Source organism: Vulpes vulpes, chromosome 15, assembly GCF_048418805.1.
Source record: "Vulpes vulpes isolate BD-2025 chromosome 15, VulVul3, whole genome shotgun sequence".
Classification (NCBI taxonomy): domain Eukaryota; kingdom Metazoa; phylum Chordata; class Mammalia; order Carnivora; family Canidae; genus Vulpes; species Vulpes vulpes.
In genome coordinates this window covers 46,521,439-46,549,382 of record NC_132794.1, presented here as the reverse complement: position 1 = coordinate 46,549,382, position 27,944 = coordinate 46,521,439, and positions in this window count along the sequence as shown.

Here is a 27,944-nt window from a genome sequence, read left to right as displayed (position 1 = left end):
TGAAATTGTGGGAGTTGCTGTATAAAATGTTGCAAAAGGCCTGTGTTTCCTTCCTCCTATCAGATGGTTGCCCTTTCCAAAACAACAACAACAAAAAAGCTGTCGGGTTGTTGCATTCTTTGTCCTTAAGCAAGCCTTTTTTGCTTATTGCCTGAGAATTCTACTGTCCTAGATAAATTTACAAATTACATTTTTAGGAATGACTTTTTTACCTTGCTAATTTCAGACCTACAGGTGCTGGTTAATTTCAGGACAAATGACCAGACACTTTCAGTTTCCACTGCTTTCCACCCCTCTGCTGGCCAATAGACCCTGAGACATCATGAGACCTTTCCCACTGAATTCTTACCTGGGGCTCCGAACATGCCCAACTATTACTCTGCCTCTTTGATTTGTAAATGTTCAGGTTGTCCAACACTTGCTTTTTGTGTTATTTTCCATCAGCTCCATTTGTAGAGTCTTTGAAGTGATACCACGGCATCCAATTTCTTTTAAATAGCAAAGTCCTTATCTGAGAGCGGTGGTTTTTAGCCAGAGCTGCACATTAGAATCGAAAGTGGAGGCTTTAAAGATACAGATGGCCCGGCATCCCCTCCCCACAGGATATTCTGATTTAGTAGGTTTGGGGTGGGCTCTGGCTGCCTATATGTTTTTTTTAAAGCTCCTGAATTGGTTTTAAGGGCAATTGAAAGCCACATTCCAGAGTAAGTCCCAGCTCTGCAGTGTGCGCAGCACCACCTTGTTTGGCTCTAGCGACCCCTGCCTGGTCCATAGACATGCACCCTGGGCTCTAGCTTCTATTACCTTGTCCTGACTGCAGAAGGGTCCATCCGAGCTGGAGTGTGTGTATACGGGGGAGATGAGGGGCCAACAGGAAACGAGGGCTTTTTCAGGTGGAGGGAAGAGCAGCATGAGTGGCGCAGAGGCAGGACAACAGAAGCTGGGCCGTGGTGCGGGGAAGAGCCAGCTGACAGGACCGAGCACAGGCTGAGGAGGCCAGCCCCGAGGTATTTCCAGGTAACAGGCAGCAAATCCCAATGACCTCACCTCTGCAAATAAAGCCAAGTCCTATCTTTCCTCTCTTCATTATGTCCAGAACAGACCATTTGAACCCAGAAGTTCTTGACGCAATTTAGAATACACTTTGTTTTTCATGCTCTTCCTTAGTGGGATTAGAATCCTGATAGGCCTCTTGCGCACGTTTTGGCCAGAAGCCTGGCTCCTGCTAGGGTAATCCCCTGGATCTTTGCACCGGGGCACTGCCCCCTTCCCAGCCAAGGCAAACCAAAGATGGGGCGCCATATTCAGGATGGGGGATTTCTGCCAATGCCGATTTTATTTTTAATCTATTTCTTTCAAATGTATTTTCTTTTATTTTTGCTGAGATCTATAGATTTCCTGTACAAGATGAGGGAGGGTAGGATAAGGAGCGAAGAGCATGTTTATATTTTAATTTGTCCCCACAAACATGGAGGCTGCAAAGAGGTTAAGTAACTTGCCTGCAGTCACAAGATAGTAAGTGGAGGAGCTAGGGCGGAGAACCAAGTCTCTCTGGCCCCAAAGCCTTGCTTTTTCCATTACACCACTTTTGCCCGGTCTGGGTGGAAGATTGGCCAGAGGCTGTTGAGGCATCCCTGGTGAGGTTAAACCTCATTTGCATTTTTAATCAGACACCCGTCTCATGGCATGTCTGGGCTTATTGGAGGATGTGGGGCATCTCTAAGGCAGCTGACAGTGGACGTAGCGTCTGGGAGATCGATAATGAGGTTAAGTTGGGACGGTTACAACTTCGCCTCTTGTGCAGTTTGGCCCAGGGCTGTCCTAGCTCCAGCTGAGGCTTCGGCACTTCTCTGGCTGAACATTGAACATCTCTCTCCAGTTGAATCTTTTTTTTTCTTTTTTCTTTTTTTTTCTGCTTGGTGGCGGTGGTGGCGATGGAGAGGGAAACAGGTGCAGCTTTGAAGATTTTTCCTGACTTGCTCTGGGTAATCCTTTCCTCAGGATGCTTCTGGCTGGGATTTCCCTTTCTCTGCACTCCTGGGAACATCTGAGGGACGGATCAGCTGCAGCACTGCTCTGTCTGACAGTAGAGTTGGGTCGGCCAGGTTTGGAGGACATCTCCTAATACATTTCCGAGCCTCTAGAATATAATTTCCATGAGGGCAGCGTCTAGGTCTACATATCTTTAGCACCTAATAGAGTGCCTGACGTAGAGCAAGAGCTTTAAAAATAGTTATTGAATAAACACAGGTGTTCTGGTTCCACATGGACTTGTCTGCGATTAATGGACCTACAGCAAAGAGATCTCCCTGGTTCTACAGACAGAATGGAGAGGGATTAGATCCTCGGTACTACCCTTACTGCTTACTGTTAGTTTTCTTGCGTCATCATGCAGGCTCTTTAGGATCCCTTTGTCCCTTTTAAGTTCCCCTTGGTATATTCTTGACTTTTAATCACATTACAGAGAAACACTAGGTGAAGAGGGAAGGAGAGTCCGTCCGCACACCTTGGTGTCTTACTGAAAACACAGAATCGTGGGTCCTGTTTGTTTTGAGGGACCCCTCACCCATGGCCAGGCCAGGAGGACCTCCTTGGTTGGAAAGGGCAGGGCAGCAACAGGCACTGCACTTCTCCCTGAACTGAGGGCATGAAGAAGACACTCAAAGGACGCATCTGTCCTTTGAGCATGGATGGAGTCTGTCCTCACAAAAGTGTGGAGTAGTGGTGGGGCATGATGTGTCTGCCTGAAATCTCACCACTTAAAAGCCTTCAAATTGTCCATTAAAGTGTTTGAACTATCTTGGGATGGGGGGTAAGGCAAAGGGGAAAATGCGAACATTTGATTTTTTTCTCAGGCCTAGAAAACATCGGGGGCTTGGTGGTGGAACAGGGTCAGATTCTTTGAACTGCTTTGGTGGGTGGTTGGGCTCTGCTGAAAGTTAGAGCGTATGCACAGGGGATGATCTGAACATGGAGTGTAACTTTGCATCACCATTAGTTTATCCAAATATAAAATCTTATTTTTAAAAAGTGTTCCCTCCGCCTTAGTATTAGGACCGGGTTACTCCTTCCTACTGCCTAGAAATTCTTGGTGGTGTCATCTAAACGAGTTTCCTTTATTTGAATTCTTTTTCTCTAATGCTTGTGATAAAGGCCTGAGGATTTTAGGATTTTGAGGTGGGAATGAACAAGCAAATTCCTTCCTCCTGAATTGTCAAAGTAAGCCAAAGAAACCAGACATCTTCGAGAGTTAAGCTGTTAACTAAGAAAAACCAAGCAAAGCAAAGCAAAGCAAACCGAGAGAAAGCAAAGGAAAGCCGACGAAAACCACACATCTCCAAGACACTTAGCCGCTGTGGAATGGAATTCCAGATGGCTGAAAGGTACCTTAACATTTTAAATTAATACTAAATTCCACTCCACATCGAGCTTGCCAAGCGATCACTTATGCCATTCTTGAAATATCCAGTGCTAGAGATCTCACCGTATTTTATTTTATCTAAAAATCGGTCTGGCTGTGAGATAGAATTTTACTCAAACAAAATTTGACTGTTTTCTTGGATTTTCCGCATACAATCACCTCTGGGTCATTGAATTTCTCTTACGCTTTAGAGTTCTTTAAGTGATATGTTTGTGGACCATTTATAGTTTTACAGTTCTGTATGCTGCTGTTTTCACTTAAGTTATATTGTGAATACTTTCCCACATCCCTACATATGTTTCAAAAATGAATTATCATGGTTGTGAAGAATTCTGTATCATTATTTTAGTTATCTCCTCTTACGGAACACTGATATGCTTCAGAGTTTTTAAAAGTGTAATGCCACAACAGCAAACTCAAAACTCTGGTTTCATTATTTCCTTAGATTGTCTTGGATGTGAGGCCGCAGGGTCAATGTGTGTGAATGTTTTTTAGGATTTTTTTTTTGCCTATTGTATTTCAGATCATGCTCCAAGGAAATAGACTCTGAGCTAGAGATTTGTGTGTAGGAAATTTACTAGGGAGTGCCCTCAACATCTGTGAAAGAGTGAGGGGAAGGGCTGGGCAGAGGAAGTTGAGCTATGATGTATTACAACAATGACCTCAGCTGATCCTGGGGAGATCTGAGTTTGGAAGTCCCTTTAGAATCGTCCCAAACTGACGCACAGGGGCTGATCATTCAATGGCTGCAGGTGCCTCCTGCAGGGAGGTAGCAGGCATGGCCTTAGGTGAGGCATCTCCCTCTAGCCAAGGGCAATTCCTGGAGAAGGACCCAACTGCTAGCTTTCAGCAGCTGATGATCCTGGCAGCTGGGAGAATGAATCCTCAGCACCAAGAGGGCAATCAGGAAGTGTATCACAGCTTCCACTGAAGTCACTCCTTGAATCTCTTGGATCTACAGTTTCTCATAAAGAATTCAGCCTATCTGGAAACAGATGCTCTAGAATTCTGGTCAACCTCTTTTCCCAGGGAAATGAACAAAAGGAAGTTTAATGGGAGAAATTATAGTGCTCATCAGTGCACCTGTTCTTGGGGACACCTGGCACTCCATCAAATCCTTCCTCTACAACCCATTGTAGACTCACCCCTTAGCTAGAAGTTCTGCTGGTCCAGGGGGGTACCTGGTGGGTGACCCAGATCCTTGTCCTCTAATGAGATGAGCTCCTGGTCATCATGCTCTTCTCAAGCCATGACTCATGCTCTTGTCCTTTTACCATTACAGTTGCTTAGGGGATTACCAAGAGATGCCCCAGAGGCCCTTCTCATTACCAAACACAGTCTTCTCTATCTTCATTGTGTAACAACAGTCCAACCTTCTTCTGATGACCAGGGTCAGTTGCCCCGCAAGGATGACAGTGTCTTTCCTTACCTGTTGATCTCTTGGCACAAGAAGTCCAAAGTACCCAGGTAGCAGCTTTAGCTTAAAGTTTAGTGGGATTCCTGCAGTGCCCCTGGTGGAAGTATTTATGTTCTTGGGGACAGAATCTCTATATACTCAGAGCCAGGAACTTATGGAGGGCATATATTCCCTGGGCAGATTATTGGGTGGTATGCTAAGTGGGACCACCATACTTTTATCCTGAGCCACGTATTCTATACAGAGAGGACACAGTACTAATATACTACTCATTGATGAAGGGGGCTCACTGCATCCTGAAGGATTATATCCCATCCTTAAGCATAAAATGTCATGTGCTTCAGTCTTACCCTCAAAAGTCTGTATCTTCACCCTATACAATCTAAAGCTTCTGGGCGGTATAGTATGTGACAAGACCTTTGGATCCCATGATCTCATTGCTGTTCCTCCTTTGTTTTAAGTAAGCTCCTTGGTATGATGGGATATTGTGGGGGATCCTGTGTTAGTGAACTAAATGTGAGGCAAACCCTGACTGAGGGTCTATGGGCAGGAAAGGCAAATCCATACCCTGAGTATGTGCTGATTTCACTTAAGATAGATTGCTGACCCTCTCATGTAGAAAAGTGTTCAGTGTAATTAGTGCATCACAAAGTAGCTGCATGGTCTCTTTGAAAAATGGTTCTATGTACCAGGAGCTTGACAATGACCTCTGTCCGTCTAGCTGGACATTCAGCAGCCAACAGTTAATAGGTCAACTTCTATTGTAAGCTGGATTTATGCATAGCCTCCATCCCTGTCACCATGACCACTCTGTGCATATGCCTGTTGTACCAACACTGGGTGGCTAATGAGAGAGGGGCCTCCCTCTGGTATCAACTGGCCAGCAATTCTGTCTGCTTGACTGCAAAGTGCCTCATCCCCGGTGAATGCTTTTCAGTGGGCGTTTACATGAGATACAGAAATCTCTGTGCTTCATGTCCGGTTCCATATTCTTCTTCTCCAGACTGCCTGGTCCCTCATCTTTTAATCTTTCTCCTTTCAGGTCACCAACCAACCAGCCAAGTTATTGACCTCTGCTCACAGGCCTTTATGTGTTTCACAAAGTGAGTAACCAGGTGCATCTCCTGAAGTTCACTGGGAGGATGTCCTCTCACGACTCTTTCTCAGGGTTAATAGTGAGTGGGACCTAGAACACTAAAGTCCATTTCTGGTGTGCATTTATCATCAGGCCCACCCATCTGTGAACAAAGTTTGGCTTTTTTCCCTCCTTCCCCCGATCAACTGGACATCAGGGGTCCCCACATAGGTATGGTCATAGTCGTGAATGACTCTATCCATCAGGCTTCAAAATGTTAAGTCATTCCCTCTTCCTTGCTTCATGGTGGCTTAAGTAAATGGCCATAAGATCCCTTAGGGAAGACTGAGGCCATTAGCACCTCACACACTGTGGCATTGCAGGAGTATTCTGTTTGGGTACCTGGCCTTTCCTGCAGCCAAACGGTAGAAGATCTGAAAACTGGTTTAGCTCTGGAAACTGGGCAAGAGATCATAGCCTTTTATTAGGCAGTTGCCCTTCACCTTCTGATCATCCAGTCCTGGTTTCTTTCAACAATACAGCTTGAGAAATATTTGCATCGACAGCCCATCTTTCTTGCCCTTAGGGATTCCGTGTTCTAGCAACCATTCCATAGCTCCCTCCGGGCCTGGCATCCCGGCTGCCACTCCCGTTTTACTGCTCCAGACAATCACTGTACTCATCTCGTTTCTGTCAGGTGAGTGCTATTATTTGGCCTCTGTTATGTTTATTATTTCCTATCATCTCCCTTGCTTTCAGGGAGCCCAGTTCCGTAGCAGCCTCTGCTCTGGTCAGCCCAGCTTACAGAGGACAGTTACTGTTAAGCTTCTTGCTGCCGTTGCCCCCAGTACATTTCTCATCACTCTGGTGAATACAGTGTCCTCCTGGCCACCAGAACAAAATCCACTCTGAGGTTTTCCAGCCTCATTGTGTGCTCTACCTCATGCCCACCTCTTTGAGCCCTAGATCTCTTCTTCCCCAGTAGATCATGGTAGCCTGGCTATTCTCTTTTACTTTCTTTTGACCTCTCGCTTTCACCTAGTTTCCAAGAACCATTCTAGCAGATTGTCAACCCCATCAGCATGGGCGCTCACCAGGGTCCATAAATCCTGTGTCAAAGACAGTGCTTTCGTAGCTTTCCCTTATTCAAATTCATATTCCATTCTCCTTGATGCCACTCTCTCAGGATCCAGTCTCTGTTAGAGTTTACTGACTCCTGCTGCCACGGGTCGTCTGGGACCTGCAGCCCCTTTGGGGGGCTGGTCTTTTTCCTCCTATTGCAGATTTAGCCCTTTCCTGACCAGGTTAGGTTGCAACTTGACTCTTTGGTGGCCAGGAGGAGAGATGGGCTAGATCCTGACAGAGAGCATGCTATCTTGCCAGGCAGAGACTCTTGCATTGACTTCAAGTGAGGGAGGAACATTAACTTTAGTGGGAATAGGGCTCAGGTCAGTTGTGTATCTCTAAGAAAGAACTTTACTTCTGTGCTTTCATTCATCACTGTCTCATCTCTGGTTTTGATTCCCCCTTGCCTTCTCAAAAGTTTGACTTCTCGTTTTCCTGATATATTATAGTGACTCTTCCTCCTTTAATTAAGTTAGAACAGAGAACTCTCTCAACCCCCCTTTTTTTAAAAAAAATATTATTATTATTATTTTTTAAAGATGTTATTTATTTATTTATTCATGAGAGGCACAGAGAGAGGGCAGAGACACAGGCAGAAGGAGAAGCAGGCTCCATGCAGGGAGCCTGATGTGGAACTTGATCCTGGGACCCCAGGATCACGACCTGAGCTGAAGGCAGCACTAAACCACTGAGCCACCCAGGCTGCCCCCCAAAAAATTATTTATTCATGAGAGACACACACAGAGAGAGGCAGAGACACAGGCAGAGGGAGAAGCAGGCTCCCCATGAGGAGCCTGATGCAGGACTTGATCCCAGGACCCCAGGATCATGCCCTGAGCCAAAGGCAGATGATGCCCAACCATTGAGCCACCCAGGCGTGCCCCTCAACCCTTTCGCTTCTTCTCCAATAGGATAGCTTACTTTCATTTCTCTCATTGTCTCTCTCTTATTCCCTCACTCTCTCATGTGCAGGCACACATGCACACGTGCAGGCGCGTGCACACACACACACACACACACACACACACACACAGTCCTGGTGAAAACAAACAGCATATAACCTGGCAAACTGCTGGAGCAGTTTCTCAGCACCAATATCCTTTGTCTAGAGTCAGCTTCTCCAGTGAGATTGCCATCCTTTTCAGTTCTCATTGACACCATCCTCGGCTCATTTCCCTAGTGCAGTAGCAAGATAGATTTTAGCTGTGCTGTCCACTCTGACCTTAAATTGCCAAGGGCACCAATAAATCATTTCTTTACTGTGTCTCCCTTATTGCTCTGTCCCTGCTACCTCCTTCCCTTAGGCCACGCATAGTTCTTTGGAAATTCTTGGAAAATAGCTGCCAGCAGTCTAGCTCCTCCAAAGTTATTGGTTTGTTGTCTATCCAGTAAGTAGAAAACTTGGAAACATTTTAGAGAATTTCTCACCTTTCCTACCTTCCAGTCTGTAGCAAGGCCAAACTGGGATTCCACTCCACAATCTGAATACAGGAAATAAGCTTAGGAACCACCTAGGTCTGTTGGTTCCTGGGCATTCTTGGGATTGGAGAATGTTTCTGTCTGGCCAAAAATGCCCGGCTGGCTGTAGGCCTTGGAGGGCAAGGCAAGGACAGCTCTAGAGACAGAAGCAAAACTGTACCCTCTATTCTGAGCCTGCCATTAAAACAAAACAGGAAAAGACACACATCTTTCAGTTCCTGGGTTAATTCTGTATAAAGATGAAATGCTGTAAAGGTCAGACATTCACAAAGGAACTTTCTCCATGAGCTGCCAAACTTCTTGTGATTGTCTTTCCATTGAGAAAGTTAAAAGTTCATTTTTTGGGATTTTTGGGTGGCCATTCAGCTCAACAATGCAGAATCTTTGTTTCTTTTATGTTTGGCCCTGTGGCCTTTAACCCAAGACAAGGCAACTTTTTCCTCTCTCTGAGGTCATATCACACCTGATTTACCAAAATGGCAGGCACTTTTCTCCCTGGGAAAATGTGATATTTGGTTTCCTCAACTTGTTTATGGGACACAAAAAAATGAAGGAACCAGAGGACTGGCTTTACAACTTTTTTTTAAAAGTTAAAACTCCAACACACTTTGAATAAATGATTTTTTTTCGGGGAAAAGTAATCTATTTCTCTATTTGCAAAAAACAAACTACCAAAGAATAATTTACCAGGAAAGACAATAACATTTTAGGGTGAGGATGTTGGTTCTCTCCTGCTTAGAGGGCTTTCTGTTCCCATAAGATTTTCAGCTAAGCCTTAGGAATCTGGAATGCAATGGGATTGGCCCAAACTGTGGACAAGCCCTGATGAAAAATGTCTCCAGGGATCACTCATCCTTATGTAAAGGAGACAGAGCCATAGACCTGTGAGTCTTCTCCTAGAGTCTTTGCTTATATTCAGTGAGGGCGGAACCTGCTGTTTGACTCATGAATGGTAAAATAGCAAGGGGCCCTAAATCAACACTCTCTGCAAGTCTTTACCAATTAAGAAATTCTTGGCGAAACAAAGAACAACTTTTCTACAGTTTGATAGAATGGGTAAAACAGATAGTTCTTGCTTACCCTTACTTGTCTGACTACTACCATCCTCTCCGATCAAACTATAGGTCTAGGTTACAAATCCCCAAATCTTCAGTGGTTAGACTATGACCAGTGACTACTGATTGGCTATAGATGCCCACTACCATGTAAACTTAGGAAAAGGCATGATTAGGGGAGATACAAGGTTTGAAAAGTCTTTTTCAGTCCCTTTGTGTGATTAATTTGAGCCTGTGAAGATAGATGGACATTCTTATGAGAGGGTCTCTGGAGATACTTGTACTTAGCATCCTTCATGGATTCTCCTATGGGGAAGATGATCAATATCAGTCCTTATTTTAATGTAGTGAATCCTGCTCACTAGCACAGGTTTTGAAGGCCTACTGTGTGCCAAGTATTCTCCAGGCATTGTAGAACATACAGTATGTTGGGTCAGGAAGAGTTCTTGCCCTTAGGCAGTTTAAAGTTGCGTGTGTGTGTGTGTGTGTGTGTGTGTGTGTGTGTGTGTGTGGTGGGGGGGGAGGGCACAGAAAGAGAGAGAGAGAGACACACACACGGAGAAAGACACAGAGACACAGAGAACAAGAGACAGAGAGAGAGAGGGAGATTGAGAATAAGAGTAAATAAATTACATAATTCCCTAAAGCATCATTTTTTTTTTTTCAAATTTGTTTTATATCAGTGGTACTGCAGTGGAGTGTTTAGTAGATAGGTTTTTACATGGGACATGATTTGTTCTTTGATCACAAAGCCAGTTGGGGATCATGTGGGGGAGGGTGGAGACTATCCCTCAGAGTTCCTACTGGTTCTAAATGCCAAAGGTGTTGGAGCTACCGGTGCAGCTCAGTCAGAGTAAGACTCCTGCAGAACATCTCTGGCCCTTTCAGGGAAATGAAGCTCTTCCACTAACGGTCACCTTCGTCAGCTTGACTTGCGATTTCAGTTGTGCTGCAGTTGTGCCTTCCGGAGTAGTTCCATCAAGATGTAGGAGAATCTCCTTGGCCAGGAGAATGTGCTTGACACCAAAGCCTTTATTTGACTCCAAAAACAATTAGTCTCCCCTTCCCAACAAAGTAGTTGGGATTAGGAAATATTCTGATGGAAAGGCAGGATGTTATCACTGACCTTAAAATGTGGGTCCTTCTGTCTAAAAACTACCCCTTATCTGCCATCTCACCTTTGTCCTTCTATATACACAATCCACTTTCTCTATTCCTTCAGGAGTCTGTGAATTCTCCCCTGGAGCTGGAAAAATCCCGTGGAGCTCCTGCATCATGGAATCTATGGCAAGGTCTAAGAATGCGAGGATCTGGGCCGACCTGGGCCAGGGAACGTTTACCTATCCAGGCTCGCCGAAGGCAGGATGGCTGAAGGGAGTTTGCAAATCACCACTGTATTGAGGGTGGGGAGAGAGGGCAGCAAACGTCAACACTGGGGTGGTGTCTATTGTCAGATTCAAGAGCTTGGCAAGACCTTACTGGGGAGGATGGACTGTTAGAAGCCAAGAAGAGTCAGAACAGGGAAAGAAGCCAGATGTGGGTACCAAAAGCTGTAAGCAGGTGAGAGCTGATGTGATGAGACCAAGCAGGCTGCCAGCATCTGCTTTCATATAGGGTCAGGTCTGCTGGAAGTAGGAGCCCAACAGGAAAGATAATGAGGACCTTAAATCACTCAGCCCTGATGCTCTGCCTGCGTTAGGAGCTTCTTCTTGGCCTCCTTGGCACCCTCTGCACTCTAGATTGTGGTCAACTACTAGCTCCCTTCTCTAGGCAGGCAGTTGAGCCCAGGGATCTTTGTTTTAATAAGCCTCCAGGTAGGTTTATACATACGAAAGGTTTGACTAACCACTTGTTTGCCCTGCTATTTGGTATGGCTTGAAGTCTTTGCCCCTCTGGCTCATTTTGTTCTTCAGCCACTGAGGACTCAGGATTGGAAAGCCTTCATCATGGTATGTCAGACACCCCTGATCCCCACCTGTAAGGAGGGATCCTAACCCTGTGGGTGCCTTGTTAGTTTGCTCCCTTGTCTCTGGTCCCACACTCTATCCTCAATTACCCTTTGTGGGGGGACCCACCCCATGCTGGCATGTATGTCAGCTGCTTTCAGAGGGCCTAAGAGCCACACTAGACTTGGAAAGCATTAGCTATTGTTTCCTTCCATGCAAAAAGGGAGGTAACCATGCGACATTCAACAGGGTAATTGAAAACAGGTTGATATTTCTGCAGCTTTGGTCACAAGTGGGAAAAATGTCTAGCGTCCACTTCCAAATAGGAGTGGGGGGAACTGGAAATGCAGCAGCCCAGTTGTTAAACAGAACAGATTAAAAAAAAAATCATGGCAAGCTTTGCCAGTCCCATTTGGAAAGGGCCTTTACCATCTTTTATTCTGATGGGATCTTAGCATGGGGAGCAGGAGGTGAGGAAGGCCTGGTATAGCTGCCGGGTCAGGGTGGGGAGCTCCCCTGTGCTGCCCACCTAGAGAAGGGAGAGCAGGCCCTCTGTGAATTCCTGCCGACAGTAGGGCAGCCTGGGGGTGGGGGGGCAGACACCTGCTCAGGCACTGACTGGAGGGAACATATGTCTCACTGCACATCTTCAGCATTTTGTGCCATGTGGCTTGGCAGGTGACAGGGCACTGGGAGGCCCACTGACTGAAATCCTGGTAGTTCCATGTTTCAGAAACCCACCCAAAGGTGATGGCTTTGTGGCTTTGTTGTGCCCAAGATCGCGAATCCGAGAAACCACCAAGGAGCCGACACCGATGCAAACACACGAGGGTTTATTTGCAAGCTGGAGCCTGGGTCCAAGTACACCCGACACAGCGGAGCAGGGACTTGGACCCAGAGGTGGGTTTCAGCTTAGTTTTAAGGGCTGGTCTAGGAGACCTCCAGAAGGGCTGGAGCAATTCCTCAAGTTCTGTTTACATTTTGATATGGGGCCTTCAAGGGCATGGAGCTCTGTTCTTATTCTAATAGGGGCTTCCTGCGACTGGCTTGGGCTCTGTTCTCATTTTAATAGGGGCTTCCTGCCCTTGGCTTGGGCTCTGTTTTTATTCTAATATGGGGCTTGCTAGGACGTTAAGCTGTAAGCTGTTTTCTTCCTGTAACTGAAGTAAGGTAAAGTTCAGCTCTTATTCACAGGGGCCTGGGATGGCTGCACTTGTGATAACGCTGAACTCAAAGTGGGATGGCCTTAATTTTCTCGGCCTCCACAGCTTTATTGGAGTGCCATCAAATCTAAGGTTGGCCTTGTTGAGAATGTGGCCCCTCTGTCATGTCTGGTTGCCTGTCTTCCTCCAGTCTTGTGAAAGCAAGAACTAGAAATGCTTTCATAAAGGGGCTTCTGAGAAAGAATCCCCAGACTCTTTGCTCTGTGCATACTCACTCTTGTCCTTGTTTTTCAGAGGCTGCAAATGAAAATGAAAAAAAAAATCGTGTAGATACAGACAAGAAGGGACAAATAAGCCTGTGTGTTTGAAGGGCCACCCATGGTGAGGAATGGGAAGGTAGCACAGAATGAGGGCTGGCTCCGGCCTCTCAGAGTGTGGTAGCCTGGCCCATTGATCCTAGAAACTTGGACTCTTGGGCAGGGATTTTAGGGCCTCGGTGACACAGCCTGGGGAAGGACGTGACCTTAGCTTTGCATCCCATGCAAATGCACCATGATTATTACATTTGCTTGGTGCTCAAATTGTAATTGCTGAACATCTGCCTTTTACTGGGCTTTTTGGTTTGTTTGCCAGCATGGAACTATGCCCTCTTTGTTTCATTCATTCACTCATTTGGCAAACATGAAATACTGGTTGGTAGGCATCCTATTCTTTCCTCTTTGTAATGCTGAGTCAGAGGTACCCCAAGGACAAGGTCTCTTGGCGTCTGGTTCCCTTAGGTTCACGAGCATGTTTTTCCCGTGCACTGAATATTCATTCAGTGCGCCTGAATTGAAGGCAATTGAATGCGCCTGAGACAAGACCAACTTTCTCTAGACCATTGTCTTGTTCCTCATAAGTTTCTAGGACTTTGAAAAACATACTTCCTATTTAAATGAGCAGCAAGTATCCATCTTTCTCTGAAAGGAAAGCCTTAAAAAAACCAACTAGCCTCAGGGTGCCTGAGTGGCTCAGTTGGTTAAGTGTCAGCCTTCTGCTCAGGCGATGATTCCAGGGTCTTGGGGTTGAGCTCCGAGTGGGGCTCCCTGCTCAGTTGGGACCCTGCTTCTCCCTCTCCCTCTGCCACTCCCCCCCGCTTGTGCTCTCTTGCTAATAAATAAATTAGAAATTAAAAACAAAACAAAACAAAAAACAACCAGCCTCAAGATGGCTTCTACCCCCATTGTATTAGAAAAATAAATCCCTTCCTCTAGAGCATTTCTGGTCATGCAGTCTTACTTGGCATCCTGCAGCAGGGAGAGGTCAGGGCTGGAGATGTAATGTTGGGAATCATTAGTGGTATTAAAGTCACAAGACTGGTGAGATCACCAGGGGAGTGGATATAGAACAAAAAGAGAAGAGACTGAAAGAGCAAGGGCACTGTAACATCAAATGGTTGGGGAGACAGGGAGAAACCAGTGAAGGAGACCAAGTAGGAGCAGCCGGAGAGACAGGAGGAAAAGTAGGCATGTGTGTTGGGGATTGTCCTGGAAGCCAGAAGAATAGATTTCAAGGATGAGGGAGTGGTCAACCTCAAGGAATACCACTGAGTGGTGTAGAAAGAAGATAAGCTCTGTCAGTCCTTCTACAATGTCAAGTTATTGGTGACCTTTGAAAGGGCATTTTTGGTGGAGAGATAGATGGAAGTGACAGCTTGATTGGAGTGGGCTCAAAGAGTTAATTCATCCTTGCTGCTTAATAAAATGGAATAAATCAAGAACTTAAAAAATCTCTGATCAGGACAGGTAGTAATGCACCCTGCCTGCATTATCTCTTCTTATAGCTTACCTAGAATTTTCTAGTTAATGGGAATATGCACAAAGCTCCAACCATCAGGAACCGTGTCATCAAGTTTTGAGATCATAGCAGTTATGGCAAGGCTTTGGAATGAAAGCTTTAGCCTTTAGAAGAACATAAAATGTTTATATATAGGAAGTTAGAGGTCATCCAAATTGAGTCCTTCTATTCTACGTATGAGGGAAATTGAGGCCCAGATCCTGGAGGTAACTTATTTATGGTTACACAGCTGCTCCAAAGCATTGTGTCTCTTCCACCCAAGTGTACCTGGCAGATGAGTGTCTCTACATTTTTTTTTTAAAGACTTATTTATTTATTTATTTGAGAGAAGAGAGAGAGAGAGTGTGTGTGTGTGAGGGGGGGCGGGGGAGCTCATGGGGAGGGGCAGATGGAGACAATTTTCAAGCAGACTCCCTGCTGAGTGTAGAGCCTGACCACTCAGGGCTCAATCCCAGGACCCTGAGATCATGACCTGAACTGAAACCAAGAGTCAGATGCTCTATAGACTGAGCCACCCAGGTGCCTCTGATTAAAAGATTACAGGGGATAGATCTCTTATTTCTATTTCCTTTGGATACCCATTTGGGATCATCAAATTCTCTTTATAAACTACTCAGATTGCAATGTAAGCCAGTTTTCCATATGAAGGATTAAGCCTACTTAAGTCTAAAAATCTGGAAAGGCCCTAGTCAGGCAGCCCATTCCTTGAGAAAAGAGAGGAATCCTCTGGCCTAGTAATAAACTCACATTCAGAAAATCCCAAGATGGGTCTTACTGTCCTCCTCCTCGCACTTTTATGTGATGTAAGCAGAGTCCATCTGGCCAGCTTCTACAGGCTTATTCCTTCATAGATGGTGGCTAGCTGTCTCTACCTCCTGCCAGTTGGTGTTGTCATTCTTGGAGGGGGCCCAGGTTGGACAATGCTCAGGTGCTTAGAGTTTGCTGGTGGTAAGGGTGTTCATCCAAAGAGCATCACCTACTGGGCTTAGATCCAAGGGGAGGGAAAGAGCTCAGATCCTCTTGCAAGGAGTTATAGATTAACCAGGAACAACAATAAGCCCTTTAGGCTAGTCATCGGCCTGATTCATCCCTTGATTCTCCTTCTGTTCAGATATGAAAGGACAAGTCCTCACTCTGTCTTCTGAGAGGATTCCAGGCTGTGGTTGAAAAGCTGGGCTGAGCCTGTGTCTGAGTCCCCTTGCCTAATCCTCCATGGCCGTCGATAATGTGAGGTATAAACTTGGGGCTTATTAGAATTAGGAGCACCAAATATTAATTTAAAATCAGTTTATAACTTAATTATGAGGAGGGATTTCTGTTTTGTTCAATAGCTGGATATTGAATGAAGGAACTGGAGAGATGCTAAAGCAGTGGTTCTCAAGCTGTGCTTCCCATTAGAGTCATCTGGGGGATCTTTTGAGACCCTCAGTGCCCATATCACACCCACACCAATTAAATCAGAATTTTGAGAAATGGGACCTGGGGTCACTTTTTGGTTTAAAGACTCCCCAGGTGATTCCATTTATACCCACTTTGACAATCTGATAAATCAGTGCTTCTCAAGCTTTCCTATACAGAGCAATTGGTCCCACTGAACTATGGCTTCTGATTTAGTGGTTCTGAGGTACAGCCTGTATTTCTATTCTGACCAACTCCCTGGTTTTACTGAGGCTGCTGGTCTATACTTTGAATAGCAAGATGCTAAAGGCTCAGTAGTAATAAGCTAAGGCGCTTGCTGCTGAGTGATGTAGGAGAGGTAGAGGTGGAAAGAGCCTTGAGAGCTTCTGGAAGGACTCAGTCCCTCTGCTGGGCCCTGAAGGAAAGGGAGGTGGGGGGGTGGTATGGGTGAGGGGAAGGAGGGAGAGAGGGAGAGGGAGAGGGAGAGAGAGAGAGAAAGAGAGGAAGCTTCCTCTGGCGCCGCTCAGGTCTGGGTGTTTGAGGCCCTGGGACATAAAACACATCGGCTTACTCAGTAGAAACCCTGAAGAAAGCGGGGAGATGATGACAAATCTCTTTTCTCAGCATTACAACCTTAGGACTTCTGTGTTGGAAGGCCCTGGAGTGCTAATCTGGTTCGACCCCATCCTTTATGTTGTGGATGAGAACACTGGGCTCCCTCAGCCCGGGTGGCCTCAGCCGCAGAGCCCACTAACCAAGGTGAAGCATAAGATGAGGCAGGGGTGGGGTGGCGAGGTGGAGAGGGGTCACATAGGGCGGGGGGCATCCGAGCTGGCTGCTTGGACGGCAGAGCGCATTGGGCCTGCGGCAGGGCGCCTGGCCGGTGAGGAGCACCTAGGCGCAAGGCTAGGCCTCGGAGAGCCAGAGGTTAACAAGCCCGCTGACCCCTTTGAGCTGCTCCTCCGGGCCAGGGAGGGGATGGATGAATGTGGCAGCATCTTCACTGAGATGCTAGGCTCATCTACACGGGAGGCTAGGCTGTCTGCAGACTGTCCCCGGGCCCCTCCTTGGTTTCCACTCCTCCAGTCCTCTGGCTCTCTGGTGCTCTCACGCACATGCCCGCCTCCTACTTTCCTGCCCTGAGTTCAGGCCTGGTGGAGGGTGGTGGGCCTTAGACATTCACACTCGGAGCCAGATACATGCTGGCCCCACGGAAGCGTCCCCCTGCCCCTCCAGCCCGGTGCAGTTTACCCGAGAGACCAGTGGGCTTTGGCAGGGAGAGAAGACTCCAAGCTGCAGACCGTCCAGTCATTGCTCCAAGGAGCCCGCAGCAGGACCCTGTCCGGAGGGAGGAGCGCGGGCAGGGGCTCTCCTCCTCGGCTCCCCGGGTTCCACATCTGTACGTAGGGAAGGCCCACACACGTGCAGGCTATCAAGGAGCAGCCCAGACACAGGACTAGCTAAGGGCGATTTTCAGCCTTCAGTAGGAAGGGGAGGGAAAATTATCAGACACGAACAAAGTAGAGAGAGTTGGTGCTTTTTGTGCTCCATCGCCTTGGAGGTGAGTGCCCGGGGAGGTGAGTGCCCTTGTCTTCAGAGCGAGCTTAGATACCCACGACTGCCTCCTTGTTCGCTTGGCCCACTTGCCCGTGGGCTTCCATTTGCTTTTCAGGCCCCTGGGGCTCTCTGCCGAACCCTGGCATGAGCTCCGTCATCAGAGCGTGATAATATAATTTCCCCCAAAGCTATTGCCTGCTTAGCTCTCGTGCTAAAAGAAAGTTCCCTTCCAGAGCTACGGACTGGTCCCAAGAAGTCTTTTGGAGAAAGCCTTTAATACATGGATGTTTTGCGTGAATTAGGATTGTATTCTTAAAAAGGGTGAATGCAGATTAATGGGGAATGCTGAAAATCCAGAGGCAGGTTGGGAGGTAGGAGGAGAGGGGAGGAAATCCCACAGTGGATTTGGGATTTCACAGGAGAGGTGGGGTGGGGGAGATTGGCTGATATAGTCACAGAAGAGTAGTTGAGACAATACGTAGGGAAGGTGTGGTCTCCTGTGCACTGAAGCAATGTGTAATGTCTGCGCAGATGTTCCCAGGCCCTACATGCTCATCTCCCTGTCGTGGGTGCTCATCTCATTCTTGATTTCATCCTCACCTCTGCTCGGGGGCTAGATTTTCAACTGCTCCTCACAATTTTCCTCAGTTAGTCTGTAACTGCTTTCCCCTCTGTAGTAAGAATGGGAGCCAGCAATTTTATATTATTAATTGGATGTGCAAAGAAAATGCAGTTTCTAATTTTTTTGTAATGGATCTAATCTTGCTCCAACACCTTCATCCAGCTGGGTAGACAAGAAAAACTTTCCTAGTATTTTAACTTGGCAATGAAAGCATCCAAGACTCTTGTGGTTTAAAAATGTCTTTTAGTTTAAAACAATCACCTTTGGGGTGCCTGGGTGGCTCAGTTGGTTAACCATTTGCCTTTAGCTCAGGTTGTGATCCTAGAGTCCTGGGATCTAGCCCCACATTGGGCTCCCTGCTCAGCAAGGAGTCGGCTTCTCCCTCTCATTCTCTCTCTCTCTCTCTCTCTCTCTCTCTCTCTCTGTCTTAAATAAATAAATAACATCTTTAAAAAAATCAAAGCAGTCACCTTTGGGGAAACACTTCTTCTGGGTAAAATTTCAGTCTTTCAGATTTCTACTCCTACTTTTTCTCCTTTCCAGAAAGGTGGCTGTGGGCCTCACAGGGATCAGGAGGATGCCTCAGCTGCAGGTAGGCTTGCACTGACCCCTGGGTCCCTTCTGCCTTCTGCAGCCAGGTCATACATGGATGGATCTGGTCCTGGGGTCCTTGGGCATAGCCTGCACTGCAGCTGACCCTTCCAGCATTTTAGGATCGCCGGCTGATGAAGCTCATTGTTCTGGCAGTTTGCTAATTAAATCACACTCTGTTGAGAACCCAGCACCTTCCATTCCCTCACTAGGTTATACAGGACCTTCTTTCTTGACTGGATTTTTTTCCCCCCAGAGCCTATCCTACTCTCTCTGATTTTTGCTCCTCCCCCAGCACCCTAAACCCAGATGCCATGTCCACGAAAGGACATTAATCCTGCTGTTCTTCTCCTTCCTGTGGAACCATGGAGCTATCTTTTGTGAAGTGAGAGGTGTTATGGGTTTAGTTGTATCTGCCGCCAAAAAAGATATTTTGGAGTCCTGCTCCCCAGTACCTCAGCCTGTCACCTTATTTGGAGATTGGGTCTTTACAGGTAATCAAGTTAAAATGAGGTCACTGGGATGGACCCTAATCCAATATGACTGGTGTCCTGATGAAAAAGGATAAAGAGTGGGAAATCTGGAACAGAGACACATATAGAGGGGAGATGGCATGACATCATGGGGGAAGGCAGCCATCTGGCAGTCAGGGAGAGGGGCCTGGAACAGATCTTCCCCTCACAGCCCCTCCCTCAGAAGGAACCAAACTGCTGACACCTTGATCTCAGACTTCTCACTTCCAGACTGTGGAAAAAAAAAATCAATTTCTGTTGTTTAAGCCACCCAGTTTGTGGTACTTCGTTATGGTGGCCTTCAGGAACTAATCTGGGAGGAATCAACCTTTTTATTTTATTTTTTTAATCCCAAGTGAGTAAAGTAGTTCTTCAAATTCTAGTAGTCTGCTCTCCTGTCGGTACTGGGTGCTCTGGATACTGAATCATAAAACCTCCTTGGAAACCCTGCTGGTTGAGATTGATGCCTTTCATGTGTGTTGGATGAAGTAATATCAAAGGGATTAGGAAGGCAATTTCTCTTTCCATTTCAAGGAGGTTGTATGGTTCCAGGCTCCTCCATGAAAGTGAAAATTATTATCATTGCTTTGGCTTAGAAAGCATTTCTACTTAATCCAGGTTTTGCTTTATCACATCAGGCCTCTCTCATTTCTAAAGCAGGATGACAGGCCCACAGGCCTGGCCTCAGCTTGTCTCTCCAGCTGAAGGAATACTTCTCCAGCTTTCTGCAGCTGGCCTAACGGATACTAAGTGACAGTGTGATAACACATCAGCTTCCCTATCATAATGGGTGTTCAGGCCTTTATCAAAGTCAGGGTACCATTGAAATCTGGACTTTGGAAATACTCTCTCCAGGAATGGCTGACAGACATTGGGCGCCCTTAGATGTGACAATTGTGTGGCCACATCTGGCCGTCTAAGGGGGTGCCCATTCTGTTAGAGCCCTGGTTCTTCGACTAAGACCTAGCCTTAGGCTAGTTCTCTTCACAGGACTTTTGTGGCTTTTGAGTCTTTCAAAAACATTCCTGCCAAATCTTGTTGGAGGAGAAGGGGATGATGCTAAGACCAGTGATGGATGGGACTCCAGAAAAGCTAATTTGACATCGGATGATGTGTTAGCAATCATGTGGCCCCACCACTCAATTTTACTGATGCCAAAATGAGATGTCAAGTGAGTAGTGAGTAGCCCAGGGTCACAGAGTGAGTTAGAGGATCTGCCTTCCCAGCTGGGGCTCCTTCCTTGACAGAAGAAATGAGATGAGGCATTGAGCTTGTTGATTGAAAGCTCAATTGCCTCTCAATTTAATGATCTTTTTCCTCTACCAAAGCTTGTCTTTCTTCCTGATACATGAAAACCTTGAGGCTCCTTCTCTCCTTCCCACCTCTTTCAGAGTCTCCCCAACCTCCTGCATATATTCCATCCTCCCTGATTCGTTGTGTCATACTACACCATTCCCTGACCATGCCTCCTGCTAGTGTTTCCCAGCTTTTAGCACTGGCAAAGATTTTCCAGAAAGCCTTGAAGATGTAGATTCCCTGGCCTATGTGTCAGCCTTCAGATATTCTGGATCTGAAGTTTTCACAGGCATCCTCTGTGATTCTGATGCAGGCGAGCCCGAAATCACACCTTAACACTCCCTATCTCACAATCTCCCACCTCCACGGGGGGCAGTTTTCTGCTTGTGTAATCGAGGTCTTTGGAATTCCCACCTTGCCAATTACTAGCTCATTTGAGCTTGGTCACTCAACATTTGTTGAATGGATACCAGTTCCTATATTCTAAGGGTGTCATGGAAAATTAAAAACACAGTGTTCAGAGTAGTAAACAGTAGTTCTGATCATTGGTCGTCTCAAAGAATAGGGCATAAAATCTTCTTCTTTGGCGTAAGTCTGGTCTTAGAAAGTGGTGTGGGGAAGATCACAAAACTCTTGAAGTTTAAAGAAATGAATGCCAAAATATGAAGCAAGAGGCTATATAGAGAAAAGAGTGGGATTTTGATTGAGACATTAGATCCAGGAGGTTGAGACGTAAGCCTGATTCTAGGTAGGTGACTTGAGCAAGTCACTCGGTCTGTCTGAAGCTCAACTATCTCACCCATAAAATGGAGATGATAATAATGACTGTCCTTACCTACCTGTGAGATTATGGTGCCAATCAATGGCACCATTGGGATACACCTAAGCATTTTGTGAATTATCAATTTTTGGGAAATATACATAAGTTGTTTTTGCACCAAAAATGCAGGTGCCTAATCCATGGATGTTTCTCTCAGGATCAGAATAAAGGGACCAATTAAAAAGCAGATTTTCAGGAAAAACACTGACCAAAAATAGAGCCAGAGATGGATCAGTGTCTCATGTGGTCCAGAAAAGTATTCAATTACTGTCCTTTATTTGTCTGTTTCTCAGAGTTGTAGTGTTGCTATATCATGCGAATAAGGCTTTGGAATTCCTGTTCTAATCTTTAGTAGCAACTACACAACCTGTAATCTCTTCCTTTTCTCTTTGTCAGCCATATCAAGCTCAAACTGTAGGGACCTAAAGTTAAAGCTTCTGGGCAGTGAAAAACACCAAAAATAAACAAAAAATCAAAGACATGGAACAGTCTACCAAGACTTCCTGAATTAATGTTGATAGAAGGTCAAAGGAAGTTTAATAAAAGTGGCATCTGATTTATCCTTGGGGCCCACAAACCTGGCTTTCAAGACTTCTGTGGCCTGTGACTTCACTTGCCTTTTTGCCTTCACCTCCTGGGTCCATCCTTTGTAAATTCTCTAATCTAGTGAAAGGGTCTGCATGACTTTCCCCATCCATTGTGCACTGTCCAACCACTGCCTTTATTCACATCAGCAAACCACCAACCCTAATCATGGGTGTCCTCTGCTGTACTGTCACCAACGCTGCCCCTTTCTGCTTTAAGAGTACAGGCTTCCTCTGGAAAGCCTTCTAGAGGCATCAGTACTCTTTGGAAGACCTCTGCCTGAACCATGCATGTGCCCTGGGCTTAGCCTGCCTTGTGTTGCACATTGCCTATTTGGACAGCTGTTTTATAGACTCCAAGGCCTTCATGACTGTCTTCTTCCTTCTGAATTCCAGGGTCAAAGTGCAGGTCCTACAAACAGGGGAGCACAAGCATTATTTATTATTGTTGATAGAGGTTCTGAAATGATAGTCTCCCATGATGAGAAAGAGTAAACAGGGATGGATACCACTTTTTAAATCTTTCCATTCCATTTTTTAATTTTAAATTTTTTTGTATTTTTTTTATTGGAATTCAATTTGTCAACATATAGTGTATGTGCTCATCCCGTCAAGTGCCTCCCTCAGTGCCCGTCACCCAGTCATCCCATCCCCCCACCACCTCCCTTTCCACTACCCGTAGTTTGTTTCCCAGAGTCAGGAGTCTCTCATGGTCTGTCACCCTCTCTGATATTTCCCACTCATTTTCTCTCCTTTCCCCTTTATTCCCTTTCACTATTATTTATATTCCCCAAATGAATAAGAACATATAATGTTTGTCCTTCTCTGATTGACTCATTTCACTCAGCATAATACCCTCCAGTTCCATCCACATAGAAGCAAATGGTGGGTATTTGTCATTTCTATGGCTGAGTAATAGTCCATTGTATACATAAACCACATCTTTATCCATTCATCTTTCGACGGACACCGAGGCTCCTTCCACAGTTTGGCTATTGTGGACATTGCTGCTATCAACATTGGGGTGCAGGTGTCCCAGCGTTTCACTACATTTGTATCTTTGGGGTAAATCCCCAGCGGTATAATTGCTGGGTCGTAGGGCAGATCTATTTTTAACTCTTTGAGGAACCTCCACACAGTTTTCCAGAGAGGCTGCACCAGTTCACATTCCCACCAACAGTGCAAGAGGGTTCCCCTTTCTCCACATCCTCTCCAACATTTGTTGTTTCCTGCCTTGTTAATTTTCCCCATTCTCACTGGTGTGAGGTGGTATCTCATTGTGGTTTTGATTTGTATTTCCCTGATGGCAAGTGACATGGAGCATTTCCTCATGTGCTTGTTGGCCATGTCTATGTCTTCCTCTGTGAGATTTCTCTTCATGTTTTTTGCCCATTTCATGATTGGATTGTTTGTTTCTTTGGTGTTGAATTTAATAAGTTCTTTATAGATCTTGAATACCAGCACTTTATCTGATAGGTCATTTGCAAATATCTTCTCCCATTCTGTAGGTTGTCTTTTAGTTTTGTTGACTCTTTAAATTTTTCTGTGCAGAAGCTTTTTATCCTGATTAAGCCCCAATAGTTCATTTTTGCTTTTGTTTCTCTTGCCTTCATGGATGTATCTTGCAAGAAGTTACTGTGGCCAAGTTCAAAAAGGGTGTTGCCTGTGTCCTTCTCTAGGATTTTGATGGATTCTTGTCTCACATTTAGATCTTTCATCCATTTTGAGTTTATCTTTGTGTCTGGTGTAAGAGAATGGTCTAGTTTCATTCTTCTGCATGTGGGTGTCCAATTTTCCCAGCACCATTTATTGAAGACACTGTCCTTTTTCCAGTGGATAGTCTTTCCTGCTTTGTTGAATATTAGTTCACCATAAAATTGAGGGCCCATTTCTGGGTTCTCTGTTCTATTCCATTGATCTATGTGTCTGTTTTTGTGCCAGTACTCTACCGTGTTGATGATCACAGCTGTGTAATACAGCTTGAAATCCGGCATTGTGATGCTCTGGCTCTGGTTTTCTTTTTTAATATTCCTCTGGCTATTTGGGGTCTTTTCTGAATCCACACAAATCTTAAGATGATTTGTTCCAACTCTCTGAAGAAAGTCCATGGAATTTTGATAGGGATTGCATTGAATGTGTAAATTGCCCTGAGTAGCATAGACATATTCACAATATTAATTCTTCCAATCCATGAGCATGGAATATTTTTCCATCTCTCTGTGTCTTCCTCAATTTCTTTCAGAAGTGTTCTGTAGTTTTTAGGTTATAGATCATTTACCTCTTTGGTTAGATTTATTCCTAGGTATTCTATGCTTTGGGGTGCAATTGTAAATGGGATTGACTCCTTAATTTCTCTTTCTTCAGTCTCATTGTTAGTGTAGAGAAATGCCACTGATTTCTGGGCATTGATTTTGTATCCTGCCACACTGCTGAATTGCTGTATAAATTCTGGCAATCTTCGGGTGGAGTCGTTTGGATTTTCTGCGTACGGTATCATGTCCTCTGTGAAGAGGGAGAGTTTGATTTCTTCTTTGCCAATTCGAATGCCTTTTATTTCTTTTTGTCATCTGATTGCTGAGACGAGCACTTCTAGTACTATGTTGAATAGCAGTAGTGAGAGTGGACATCACTGTTGTGTTCCTGATCTTAGGGGAAAGGCTCCCAGTGTTTCCCCATGGAGAAGGATATTAGCTGTGGGCTTTTTGTAGATGGTTTTTAAATTTTTTTTAAAGATTTTATTTATTCCTTCGAGAGAGAGAGAGAGAGAGAAAGAGAGAAAGAGAAAGAGAGGCAGAGACACAGGCAGAGGGAGAAGCAGGCTCCATGCAGGGAGCCTGATGTGGGACTCGACCCGGGTCTCCAGGATCCCACCCTGGGCCAAAGGAGGCGCTAAGCTGCTGAGCTACCGGGGCTGCCCCATAAGTGGCTTTCAAGATGCTGAGGGACGTTCCCTCTATCCCTAATCTAAAGAGTTTTGATCAGGAATGGATGCTGTATTTTGTCAAATGCTTTCTCTGCATCTATTGAGAGGATCATATGGTCCTTGTTTTTTCTCTTGTTGATATGATCTATCACACTGATTGCTTTACAAGTGTTGAACCAGCCTTGCATCCCAGGAATAAATCTCACTTGGTCATGGTGAATAATCTTCTTAATGTACTGTTGGATCCTATTGGCTAGTATCTTGTTGAGAATTTTTGCATCTGTGTTCATCAGGGATATTGGTCTATAATTCTCCTTTTTGGTGAGGTTTTTGTCTGGTTTTGGAATCAAGGTGATGCTGGCCTCATAAAAGGAGTTTGGAAGTACTCCATCCCTTTCTATCTTTCGGAACAGCTTTAGTAGAATAGGTATTGTTTCTTTTTTAAACGTTTGATAGAATTCCCCTGGGAAGCCATCTGGCCCTGGACTTTTGTGTCTTGGGAGGTTTTTGATGACTGCTTCAATTTCCTCCCTGGTTATTGGCCTATTCAGGTTTTCTATTTCTTCCTGTTCTAGTTTTGGTAGTTTGTGGTTTTCCAGAAATGCATCCATTTCTTCTAGATTGCCTAATTTATTGACATGTAGATGCTCATAATATGTTTTCAAAATTGTTTGAATTTCCTTGGTATTGATTATGATCTCTCCTCTTTCATTCATGATTTTATTAATTTGAGTCTTTTCTCTTTTCTTTTTAAAAAGGGTGGGTAATGGTTTATCTATCTTATTCTTTCAAAGAACCAACTCCTGGTGTTGTTGATCTGTTCTACAGTTCTTCTGGTCTCTATTTCATTGAGTTTTGCTCGAATCTTTATTAAGTCTCTTCTGCTTGGTGTATATTTTATTTGCTGTTCTTTCTCCTGTTCCTTTAGGTGTGGGGTTAGCTTGTGTATTTGAGTTTTTCCAATTTTTTGAGGGAGGCTTGTATTACGATGTATTTCCCTCTTAGAACTGCTTTTGCTGTATCCCAAAGATTTTGAATGGTTGTATCTTCATTTTTATTAGTTTCCGTGAATCTTTTTAATTCTTTTCTAATATCCTGGTTGACCCATTCATCTTTTAGCAGGATGCTCTTTAACCTCCACGTGTTTGTGTTTCTTCCAAATTTCTTTTTTGATGGAGTTCCAGTTTCAAAGCTCTGGTTTCAATTGTGGTCTGATAATATTCAGGGGACAATCCCAATCTTTTGGTGTTGGTTGAGACCTGATTTGTAACCCAGTATGTGGTCTATTCTGGAGAAAGTTCCATATGCACTTGAGAAGAATCTGTATTCAGTTGCATTCAGATGCAAAGTTCTGTATATATCTGTGAAATCCATCTGGTCCAGTGTATCATTTAAAGCTCTTGTTTCGGGGATCCCTGGGTGGTGCAGCGGTTTGGCGCCTGCCTTTGGCCCAGGGCGCGATCCTGGAGACCCGGGATCGAATCCCACATCAGGCTCCCGGTGCATGGAGCCTGCTTCTCCCTCTGCCTGTGTCTCTGCCTCTCTCTCTCTCTCTCTGTATGACTATCATAAATAAATAAAAAATTAAAAAAAAATAAAAAATAAAAAAATAAAGCTCTTGTTTCTTTGGTGATGTTGTGCTTAGAAGATCTGTCATTTGCAGAAAGTGCCATGTTGAGGTCTTCTAGTATTAGTGCATTATTATCTAAGTATGTCTTTGCTTTGGTTATTAATTGATTGATATATTTTGCAGCTCCCACATTAGGGGCATAAATATTCATGATTGTTAGATATTCTTGTTGGATAGACCCTTTAAGTATGACATAGTGTCCCTCTTCATCTCTTAGTACAGTCTTTGGGATAAGTTTTAATTTATCTGATATGAGGATTGCTACCTCAGCTTTCTTTTGAGGACCATTTGAATGGTAAATTGTTCTTCAACCTTTTATTTCAGGCTGTAAGTGTCTTTAGGTCTAAAACGAGTCTCTTGTAGACAGCAAATAGATGGGTCTTGCTTTTTTATCCAGTCTGAAACCCTGCGTCTTTTGATGGGATCATTTAGCCCATTCATGTTCAGAATAACTATTGAAAGATATGGATTTAGTGTCATCATAATACCTATTCAGTCCCTGTTTTTGTGGATTATTTCTTTGGACTTCCTCTTTCTTTTACAGGGTCCCCCTTAATATTTATTGCAGAGCTGGTTTGGTGGTCACATATTCTTTCAGTTTCTGCCTATCCTGGAAGCTCTTTATCTCTCCTTCTATTCTGAATGAGAGCCTTGCTGGATATAGTATCCTTGGCTGCATGCTCTTCTCATTTAGGACCCTGCATATATCTGCCAGCCCTTTCTGGCCCTGCCAGGCCTCTGTAGAGAGGTCTGCTGTTAATCTAATATTTCTCTCCATATAAGCTAGGGATCTCTTGTTTCTCACTGCTTTAAGGGGATTTTCTCTTTATCTTTGGAACTTGCAAGTTTCACTATTAATTGTTGAGGTGTTGCATGGTTTTTATTAATTTTTGGGGGGAGACCTCTCTATCTCCTGGATATATTTATGCCTCCTGAATGCCTGTTTCCCTCCCCAAATTAGGGAAGTTCTCAGCTATGATTTGTTCAAATATGCTTTCTGGTCCTCTGTGCCCTCTTGGCACTCTCTGAAACCCCAATTATATGTAGATTTTTCCTTCTGATGCTATCATTTATTTCCTTTAACCTTTCCTCATGGTCTTTTAATTGTTTTTCTCTTTTTTCCTTAGCTTCCTTCCTTGCCATCAACTTGTCTTCTATGTCGCTCACTCTTTCTTTCACCTCATTAACCCTCATCATTAGGACCTCCAGTTTGGATTGCATCTCATTTAATTTATTTTTATTTTTTTAAAAAGATTTTATTTATTTATTTATAGAGACACAGAGAGAGAATGAGAGGCAGAGACACAGGCAGAGGGAGAAGCAGGCTCCATGCAGAGAGCCTGACGTGGGACTCGATCCAGGGTCTCCAGGATCATGCCCTGGGCTGCAGGCGGCGCTAAACCACTGCGCCACCGGGTGTGCCCCTTAATTGATTTTTAATTTTGGCCTGATTAGATCTAAATTCTGCAGTCTGAAGTCTCTTGAATCATTTAT